Here is an 8,576-nt window from a genome sequence, read left to right on the forward strand (position 1 = left end):
AGGCTTCGCTAGTAGTGATTATACTTTGTGTGGTTACAATCCTCAATTGGTTTCTCGACAGTTTGGGCTTAGCCAGGCTCTGCCCAACACCCTGTTCGACCAGAGCCTTGTCCTATACCCTAGGACTGTCAAAAAGGCTCTTGCTTTCGACACGACAGTTCATTTCTACAACAAGAGGCTTCTCAACTTGAGCCCTTTCAACTATGTTCCTTCGTATTATGCCACTAACGCTTTCAAAACCTGGTGGTCTGGGTATTGGACCCAAATTTCGAAGCCCCTCGTCGATTGTCTTCAATGCATGACAGATGCTTTTCTTTTGCAGAAGCAGGATATCAAAGAAGACCAAAGGTATGCACCTGGCAGAAATCCGATCCTTTCAAGAGTTCTTTGGTGTGGTATATTATCCAACTCTTCGTCTTCGAGATACAGTTGCGAAAGCAGCTCAAGTATTAAGGCAAAAATGGGAATCTAAAGCAAAAAAATCCAAGTTAGTTATTCCTCCTGGTGAGGAAGGTCTATCTTTTGTTATTCGAAAAACTAGCTTTAGGTTCCCATCTTTGCCTACGAGTAGGTTTGCATTGGCCTTTCCACCGGTCTTGCCCAAATGGGTTGACCATGTAAATATAAATGTGTTGGCCAATCAAGCTCTTCCTCCTCGAAAGCGAGTGACTTGGACTAAATACCATTTATGGAACTTTCCGTATCATGTGCCCGTCGAAATCTTCAACCACATATCGCTGAACATGCGTGTTAGTCAAGGTAATATTTCGACTTGGCCTTGTATTTGCTATTTTACTTCTTAACTTTTCTTTCCATTTGCAGCTGAAGTCATTACTAAGCCGGCTCCTCAAGTTATTTCTCCGATGGCCCATTCCTCTAAAGACACGCCAGTTGTGATTGAGGATGATGATGATGATGATGAGGATGATAATGTCAGCCTTGCTGACAAGCTTAAGGTAGTTTCCTTTTGGCTTTTCCTTTTCCTCCTGGCCTTTCAGAATATTGACTAATATTTTGCTTCGACAGGGTCGAAAAAGGAAGGCTAAACCTGCTGCTTCGGCCAGTCAGAAGAGGGCCAAGGGGGCTGGTGCTTCCACAACCAGCAAGGCTTCTGAGTTGGTGTCTGATGCTCAGCCTGAACTCGATGGCAAAGAAAGTGGTGGCGATGCCGCTGCTCAGGTATGTTTCTTATTCAATAGTACCTTGCGACATTTTACTTTGTGATTTCTCAGTCAGATCGCGTTTTGCTTTTTTTTCTCAGGCTGTTGCCCATGAGCATTTTATTTCCAATCCTCCGTCCCGTGAAAATTCTCCAGCTCCCCACCCTGCAAAATCCAAAACTGGGGACGTCGAGAAGCCTCCTAAAGCTGCATCTTCAGCTAAAAAGACCTCGACATCTGAGGGAAGGAGGAAGATTAGGAGCGAATCTGGTCACAAATCTCCTCATCGTTCCAAGAGCTCCACCAATTCGAGCCCTTCCAAAGGGTCTGCCCACCAGGTAATCGTCCATCTTTATAACTTTTTCGTGTTCTGGTGGTTTCTTGGATGTGCACCCTATTTTACCCAAGGGGCCACTAAAGAGGCTTGCGCTGACTTTTCTGGTTTTCTTCTATAGGAAACTCAAAGTGAAACCTCTCCCGTACGTGAAACAGAAATTCTTCCTGACAAGGGTGCTGGCCCCATGCCTCCTCCAAAGTCGACTGCTGTTGTGCAACTTTCGTCTCAAGCCAAGGGTGGCTCTTCATCTCATGTGTCTAGTGAGAAGCTGGACACCTTATTTGAGGAAGACCCGCTGGCGGCTTTGGATGGCTTTCTCGATGGCACCTTGGAATGGGATTCCCCACCCCATCAAGCTGATGTTACTGCTGAGACTGCTCAGTCTAGTGGAGTTGCCAACCTTCAGCAAATTGAAGAGAGCATGGGTCGGCTGAAGGCTATCGTTTTCGACAGTGGCTTCCTCGACCAGATTCGAGCTGACTCTCAAACGAGTCGTGCTGCTAAGGAATTGCTTGTCTTCCTGCTTGGTCAAAAGCTTGATTCTCATCGGGCTGCTGCTCTGGCCAACCTTCAATCTTTCTTGATGGATGCTTTAGCCGCTTTTCATCAAGCCAAGGACGTTGGCCAAGCTGTTAGCCTTAAGGAAGCAAAAGTCTCTTCTGGTAAAGCTCAGGTTGCAGCGATGAAAGAAGACTTCAAGAAATTTACTGCTAGGAAGGTTTTAATTGCAGATGAAATTTCTGATGTCGACACTAAACTTGAGGAGCTGCATCGAGAGATTGCCAAGTTGGAGAAGAAACGAGCTGATTTGGTCGAAGAAGGCCCTGCTGTGAAGACTCAGTTGGAATCCAAAGCTCTGATCATCTCGACAAAAGAGGTTATCAAGGATTTGGAGGTTGACCAGGCTGTGAAGAAGGATCTCGACGCTAAGATTGCTACCTTTGCTGACCGCTTGAACTCTTTTAAATTTCTGCTTTAAGATTTCCTTTTGTCAATGTGTAATAATGGCACTATTTCGATCATGGCCTTTGATGCCAAGTTTCATGTACTTTTTCGACAATGTTTCTGGCACTTAGGCCATATAATTTGACATTTAATTTGCCAAGTCCTTTTAGTTTCCACTATGCATTTATTCTGACGGCTATTTACTATTGTTGCGCCGTTCAAACTCCATCGCACCCTTTACGCAGTCGTTGCTTGGTTTATGGCAAATAGGCCAATTTATTGCAATCCTATACCACGTTTTCTTGATTCAATGAAAGTCTTTGTCCATTAAAGGCCAAAGCTATTTACGATGGTAGTGGTAATTTACGTGGCCTGTAACCATAAGATGAAGAGTTGGCAACTGATTGCCATTAATTAATGCACTCCTTTGTTGTTATACTATAAATAGAGCGTTTTTGGTTACTTCTCTTCAGTAACTTCTTCAAACTCTTTCTTACTTCTTTTCCAGAATTCCCTTCCTGTTTTTGACAAACTCCTTCAGCCATGGCTAGCCGTCGTATTCTTAATCAAATCCGGAGTTTGGCCTTTGATCAAGACCTGTTTTGGGAGTTACATTCCTTCCTTTCTTTGGCTGAAGAGCTTACTGGGCTCATCAACCAACTTCTGCAGCGGAATATTATTGCCTCTGTGAGAACTCCTCTCCTGGAGTTTCTGGGCATTCTGCATGAAGCAGTGCCTCTGTATGAAGAACACTGGGAATTCACTGCTCGAGTGTTCTTTGCTGAACACCAAATTGATGAGAAGGTGGAGGAATTTGACGAGCTGAGGGCTGCTTTGAATCAAGTGAACCCTGAGGGGAGTGTGAGAGCTCTGAAAGCCTTGGTTGACAGGCTTTCCATTACCGCTCGCGAGGAGCTGGATCTTCGACAGGAGAAATCGCGACTGGAATCTCAACAAGAAGATGTTCTGAGGCGCATGGAGCCTCTAAGGGCTAGATACAATAGTTATAGGGCTAACCCTCCCTTTTAGAATTTCTCGCCATATTTGTAATGCTTCATTTCAATTAATAAAACATTCAATTTTGGCAACTTAATTCTTATTCTTTATTCGATGTTTATTTCATGTAACATTGGCTTATACGCTTTTAAGTATTTGCCATTTATTGTCATTTGTCGATTCCGGCTTCCTAATTCCGTGATCGAATAAGCGTTATTTAAAAGCACTTTCTCGACTGTGAAAGGGCCTTCCTAGTTTGGAGCCCATTTTCCGTAACGTTTGTCTTTTTTATCGACTGGTAAAATAACCTTCCATACGTAATCACCAGGCATAAAAGATTTAACTCTAACCTTTTTATTGTAAGCTCTAGCAATGCGATCCTTTTGCCTGGTTAGGGTATCCAATGACAATAACCTTTCCTCGTCGAGATTGACTAACTCATCAAGCATCATGTTCCAATAATCTTCACTTGGAATTTCTTCTTGCCTTTGGATTCTACATGACTGTAAATACACTTCTGCTGGTAGCACTGCTTCTTGGCCGTACGCTAGTCGAAATGGTGTTGCCCCGGTAGCTTCCTTAGGCGAATTCCTGTAAGCCCAAAGCACTTGGCCCAATGTTTGATGCTAGTTTTTAGGTTTTCGACCAACATGTTTCCTAATCAAGGAGATTAATGTTTTGTTGGCCGCTTCTACTTGGCCATTCGCTTGAGCATAATAAGGAGTTGAGGTTAGGAGTTTTATACCCCAAGATTCTGCGAATGATGCCACTTTTTGACCTACAAATACAGTGCCTTGGTCTGTAGTGAGTGACTCAGGTAACCCGAAACGGTACACTATGTGATTCTGAATGAAATCGATCACCGTGTCCTGGGTAACACTTTGTAGAGGAATTGCCTCGACCCACTTGGTAAAGTAATTTATGGCCACTATTATGTACTTATGTTGCCTAGAAGATGATGGGTTAATCTCGCCAATTAGGTCTAAAGCCCACCCCCTGAATGGCCACGGTTTAATGATTGAGTGCAATTCACTTGCTGGTACATGTTGTATCCCTGCATGTTTCTGGCAATCTTGGCATCCCTTAGCATATTCCATGCAATCCTTCATGATAGTAGGCCAATACATCCCTTGTCGAAATAGGATCCACTTCATCTTGATTCCTGCCTGATGGGAACCACATAACCCATCGTGAACGGCCGAGATTGCTATGAACGCGTCGTCTTTACTTAAACACTTCAGTAGTGTTCCGTCGACATGTTTCTTGAATAACTCGTTTCCCATGACGACATAGTTCATCGCCCTGTACTTTGTTTTTCTATCTGTGGTGCCCACGGGATTTTGCAAGTAATCGACAATTGGCTTTCTCCAATCATTAGGTGCCATATTGTTAATGACCAGGATGTCGAGGTCAGAGGGGTTTAGTTTTTCTTTGACCTCGATGAGCTCTTTCAGCTTAAATTTATCAACCATGTATCCTGACGTGATTTGTGCCAATTCATTGGCCTCTTGATTGTCTATCCTGGAAACGTGGCCTATTCCGGCCTCGTCAAATTTGGCCAACAAATTATTCGCTTTCGTGTAGTATCTGGCTAGATTTTCACTAACGCATTTGTATTCCTTGGTAAGTTGCTTTATCACCAACTCAGAATCTCCTTTTATGACAACGTTCTTTGCCCCAAGGGCTATCAAGATTTCGAGGCCTGATATTAACGCCTCATACTCAGCCTCATTGTTCGAGCAGTTACTCTTAATCCTAAACTTGAATTTCGTAGGGATGCCCCCTGGGGATACTACGAACATCCCGATTCCGGTTCCATTTTTATGGCTGGAACCGTCGAAAAATAGCTTCCAAGGTTGGATGCCCACATAGGTTATGATTTCTTTAGGCAAGGTATGATTTGCCAAGAAATCGGCAATTGCCTGCCCCTTAATTGCTTTTAGTGGGGCATAAGTTAGTGAATATTCGGTTAGGGCCAAAGCCCATTTACCAATTCGACTGTGCAAGATAGGTTTGGATAACATGTGCTTTATTATATCATAATGAGAAAAAACCATTACATCAATTGGCTTTATATAATATTTCAGCTTTATACAAGAGAAGTACAAGCATAAACACAATTTCTCAATTATGGTGTATCGAGTTTCTGCGTCATTCAACACCCTACTTAAGTAAAATATGGCTCTTTCTTTGTCGTCCTCATCTTCTTGGGCTAACATACTTCCAATGGTTTCATCTGTGGCAGAGATATACAGCTTCATTGGCCTCCCTCCTATGGGTGGTGCCATCACAGGTGGGTTGGACAAGTACTCTTTGAGCTCATCAAATGCTTTTTGATGTTCTGCTTCCCAGCGGAATACATCTTCTTTCTTAAGTCGAAGGAGTGAGGAAAATGATTTTGTCTTCTCGCTGAGGTTGGCAATGAACCTCCTCAGGAAGTTGATCTTTCCTAATAACGACTGCAGTTGTTTCTTGCTGGTTGGTGGACTTGTGTCGAGAATGGCTTTAGCTTTGTTCTTGTTGATCTCGATGCCCTTTTTATGCACCACAAAACCCAAAAAATACCTGCAATAACACCAAAGGCACATTTAAGGGGGTTCATCTTTAAGCCATATTTCCTCATCCTCTCAAAGGATTTCCTTAGATGGGATAAATGGTCATCCCTTGATGGGGATTTCACCACAATATCATCAATGTAAACCTGCAAGAAAGTTTCAATAAAATCATGAAAAATGGTATTCATTACCCTTTGGTAGGTCGCGCCAGCGTTTTTCAACCCAAATGGCATGACCACCCACTCATATGTCCCCAAGGCACCAGGACATCGAAAAGCTGTCTTCGACACATCTTCTTCTGCTATGAAGATTTGGTTGTAGCCTGAATAACCATCTAACAAGCTTAAGTATTCGTGGCCAGCAGCTGAATCCACCATCATCTCGGCAATGGGCATGTGATACTCGTCTTTGGGAGTGGCAGCATTAAGATCTCGAAAGTCAATGCAAACCCTCATCTTTCCATTCTTCTTGATTACTGGGACCACGTTGGCTAACCAATCCACATATCGAGCTGTCCTGATAAATTTGCACCTGAGGAGCCTTTCGATTTCTTCTTTGATTTTTACCAACACATCTAGATGGAACCTCCTAGGTAATTGCTTGACTGGTTTCTTATCTTCTTTGATGGGTAACTGCAATTCTACCAGTTCTCGACTAAGTCCTGGCATTTCATCATAATCCCAAGCGAAACAGTCTTTGAATTCTTTGAGTAATTTCACCATCCTATCCTTTAACTCTGGGTCAATAAGAGCACTAATGTATGTTGGCTTCTTTTCTGAGCCATCACCCAAGTCCACTTCTTCCAAAGGGTCCTGTGCTTCCATTTTCTTGGAAATGTCGATCGTTGGCTTCTCGAAACCCAATGGGCTATCATCATAGATGCAATCCAGCCTTAAATTACGGAGATCTTCAAATGCTTCGACACTCTGCTCTTCTGTTGGGTCCAGGTGGGCCAGCATCCTGCCTGCAGGTAGCATTCGAAACGGGGCGCTGTCTGCTACGCTATAAGAAATAACGTTGCGCCCTCACTAACACCAATTGGTTTTGGCGTAGTGGTAAGCGCGTGATCCTACAAGTGGTATCAGAGCCAGGTCCCGTGTTCGAATCCCACGGAAGGCATGCTGTGCAGCTAGTTTGGCTGGCAGGTGCTGGGGGGGGGGATTGTTGGGTCCAGGTGGGCCAGCATCCTGCCTGCAGGTAGCATTCGAAACGGGGCGCTGTCTGCTACGCTATAAGAAATAACGTTGCGCCCTCACTAACACCAATTGGTTTTGGCGTAGTGGTAAGCGCGTGATCCTACATCGTCTTCTTCCAAGCGCGTGTTATCCTTATTCGTTGTTGCCTCCTCCCGAGATGTCATCTCGACAGGCAGAATTGAGACATTAGCTTCTTCAATAGCCATTTCTTTGGCCATTCTTTCGGCCTCTAAGGCCGTTCTTATTTTGTTTTCGACTGCGTAAGCCGAAATTCGAGCTATGCTCGAATTAGTCATCTTTACCACTGGTTTGCCACTCAGTAGTGGCATCTTTTTCTTCATCGCTGTGCCATCCACTCATGGCATCAGGTTTGCATGCTTCATTGAGGTTTAGCCCCCGGATGGGTGTAAGATCAAGTTTTGATCTAGTAGTACAACTCTATGTTTTGATGATTACAAGTTAACCTTTTGATATGAACAATTGTGGTACTCTAACGTGTTTTTCTGAGTGTGCTATTTGCAGGTTCTGACCTCAACTCAATCTCACACAAATCAGAAGCACTGTGTATAAAGAGTGACCCAAGCAACGCTTTCGCATTCACCATGTTCAGTATGAACAGTGGAAAAGCTTCAGAAGTTCTGAAGTTATACAAACTCTGATGTGGACTCAGTCACTAGAAGCTCTGAAGATCCAGAAGTTCTGATAACCAAGAAACACTGAAGGTTCAGATGTTCTGATGGTGTAGAAGACTCTGAAGATCCAGAAGCTGAATAGTGGAAACTCTGAAGTCCAGAAGCAAGAAACTCTGAAGGCCATGTTCTTCCCTCTGAGTTCAGAATCAGAAGATACAATGGTCAGAGGATCTGTGCTTTCCCTCTGACTCTGATCAACCGGCTTCACAAGTTCCAATATGAAGCATTCCCCTGATCAGAAGTCTCCTAGGTTTAAAGGTCGCGTCGCTATCCAAGTACAAAAGCTACTGTACCTTCCTGACGACCTACCTAACGTTCTCAGCCACAGCAGAAGCTGGATTTTCCAGAACTGCCCTCCAACGGTAGCATTTCCCATGCATCGCTCAACCCTAATCCTTGGAGTATATAAAGAGGCTGAAGACTGAAAGAAACGGCTAGAAGCATTCACATACGCAAGACAATCTTAAATTCTTCTAAGTTTTCTTTCATCTGAAATTCATTGAGTTTACTATTAGCTTTTTAGAAGCAAATCTCTTGTAAACAATTCTTTGATAAACAGTTTGTTTAGTTCCTTTAGGAGATCAAGGTTGATCGGATCCTAGAGAAGACTAAGAGAGTGAATCTTAGTGTGAGCTAAGTCAGTGTAATTGTTAGTCACTTGTAGGTTTCAAGTGCAGTTGTAACTCTTACCTGAT

The sequence above is a fragment of the Lotus japonicus genome, chromosome 1 (assembly GCF_012489685.1).
Source record: "Lotus japonicus ecotype B-129 chromosome 1, LjGifu_v1.2".
Classification (NCBI taxonomy): Eukaryota; Viridiplantae; Streptophyta; class Magnoliopsida; order Fabales; family Fabaceae; genus Lotus; species Lotus japonicus.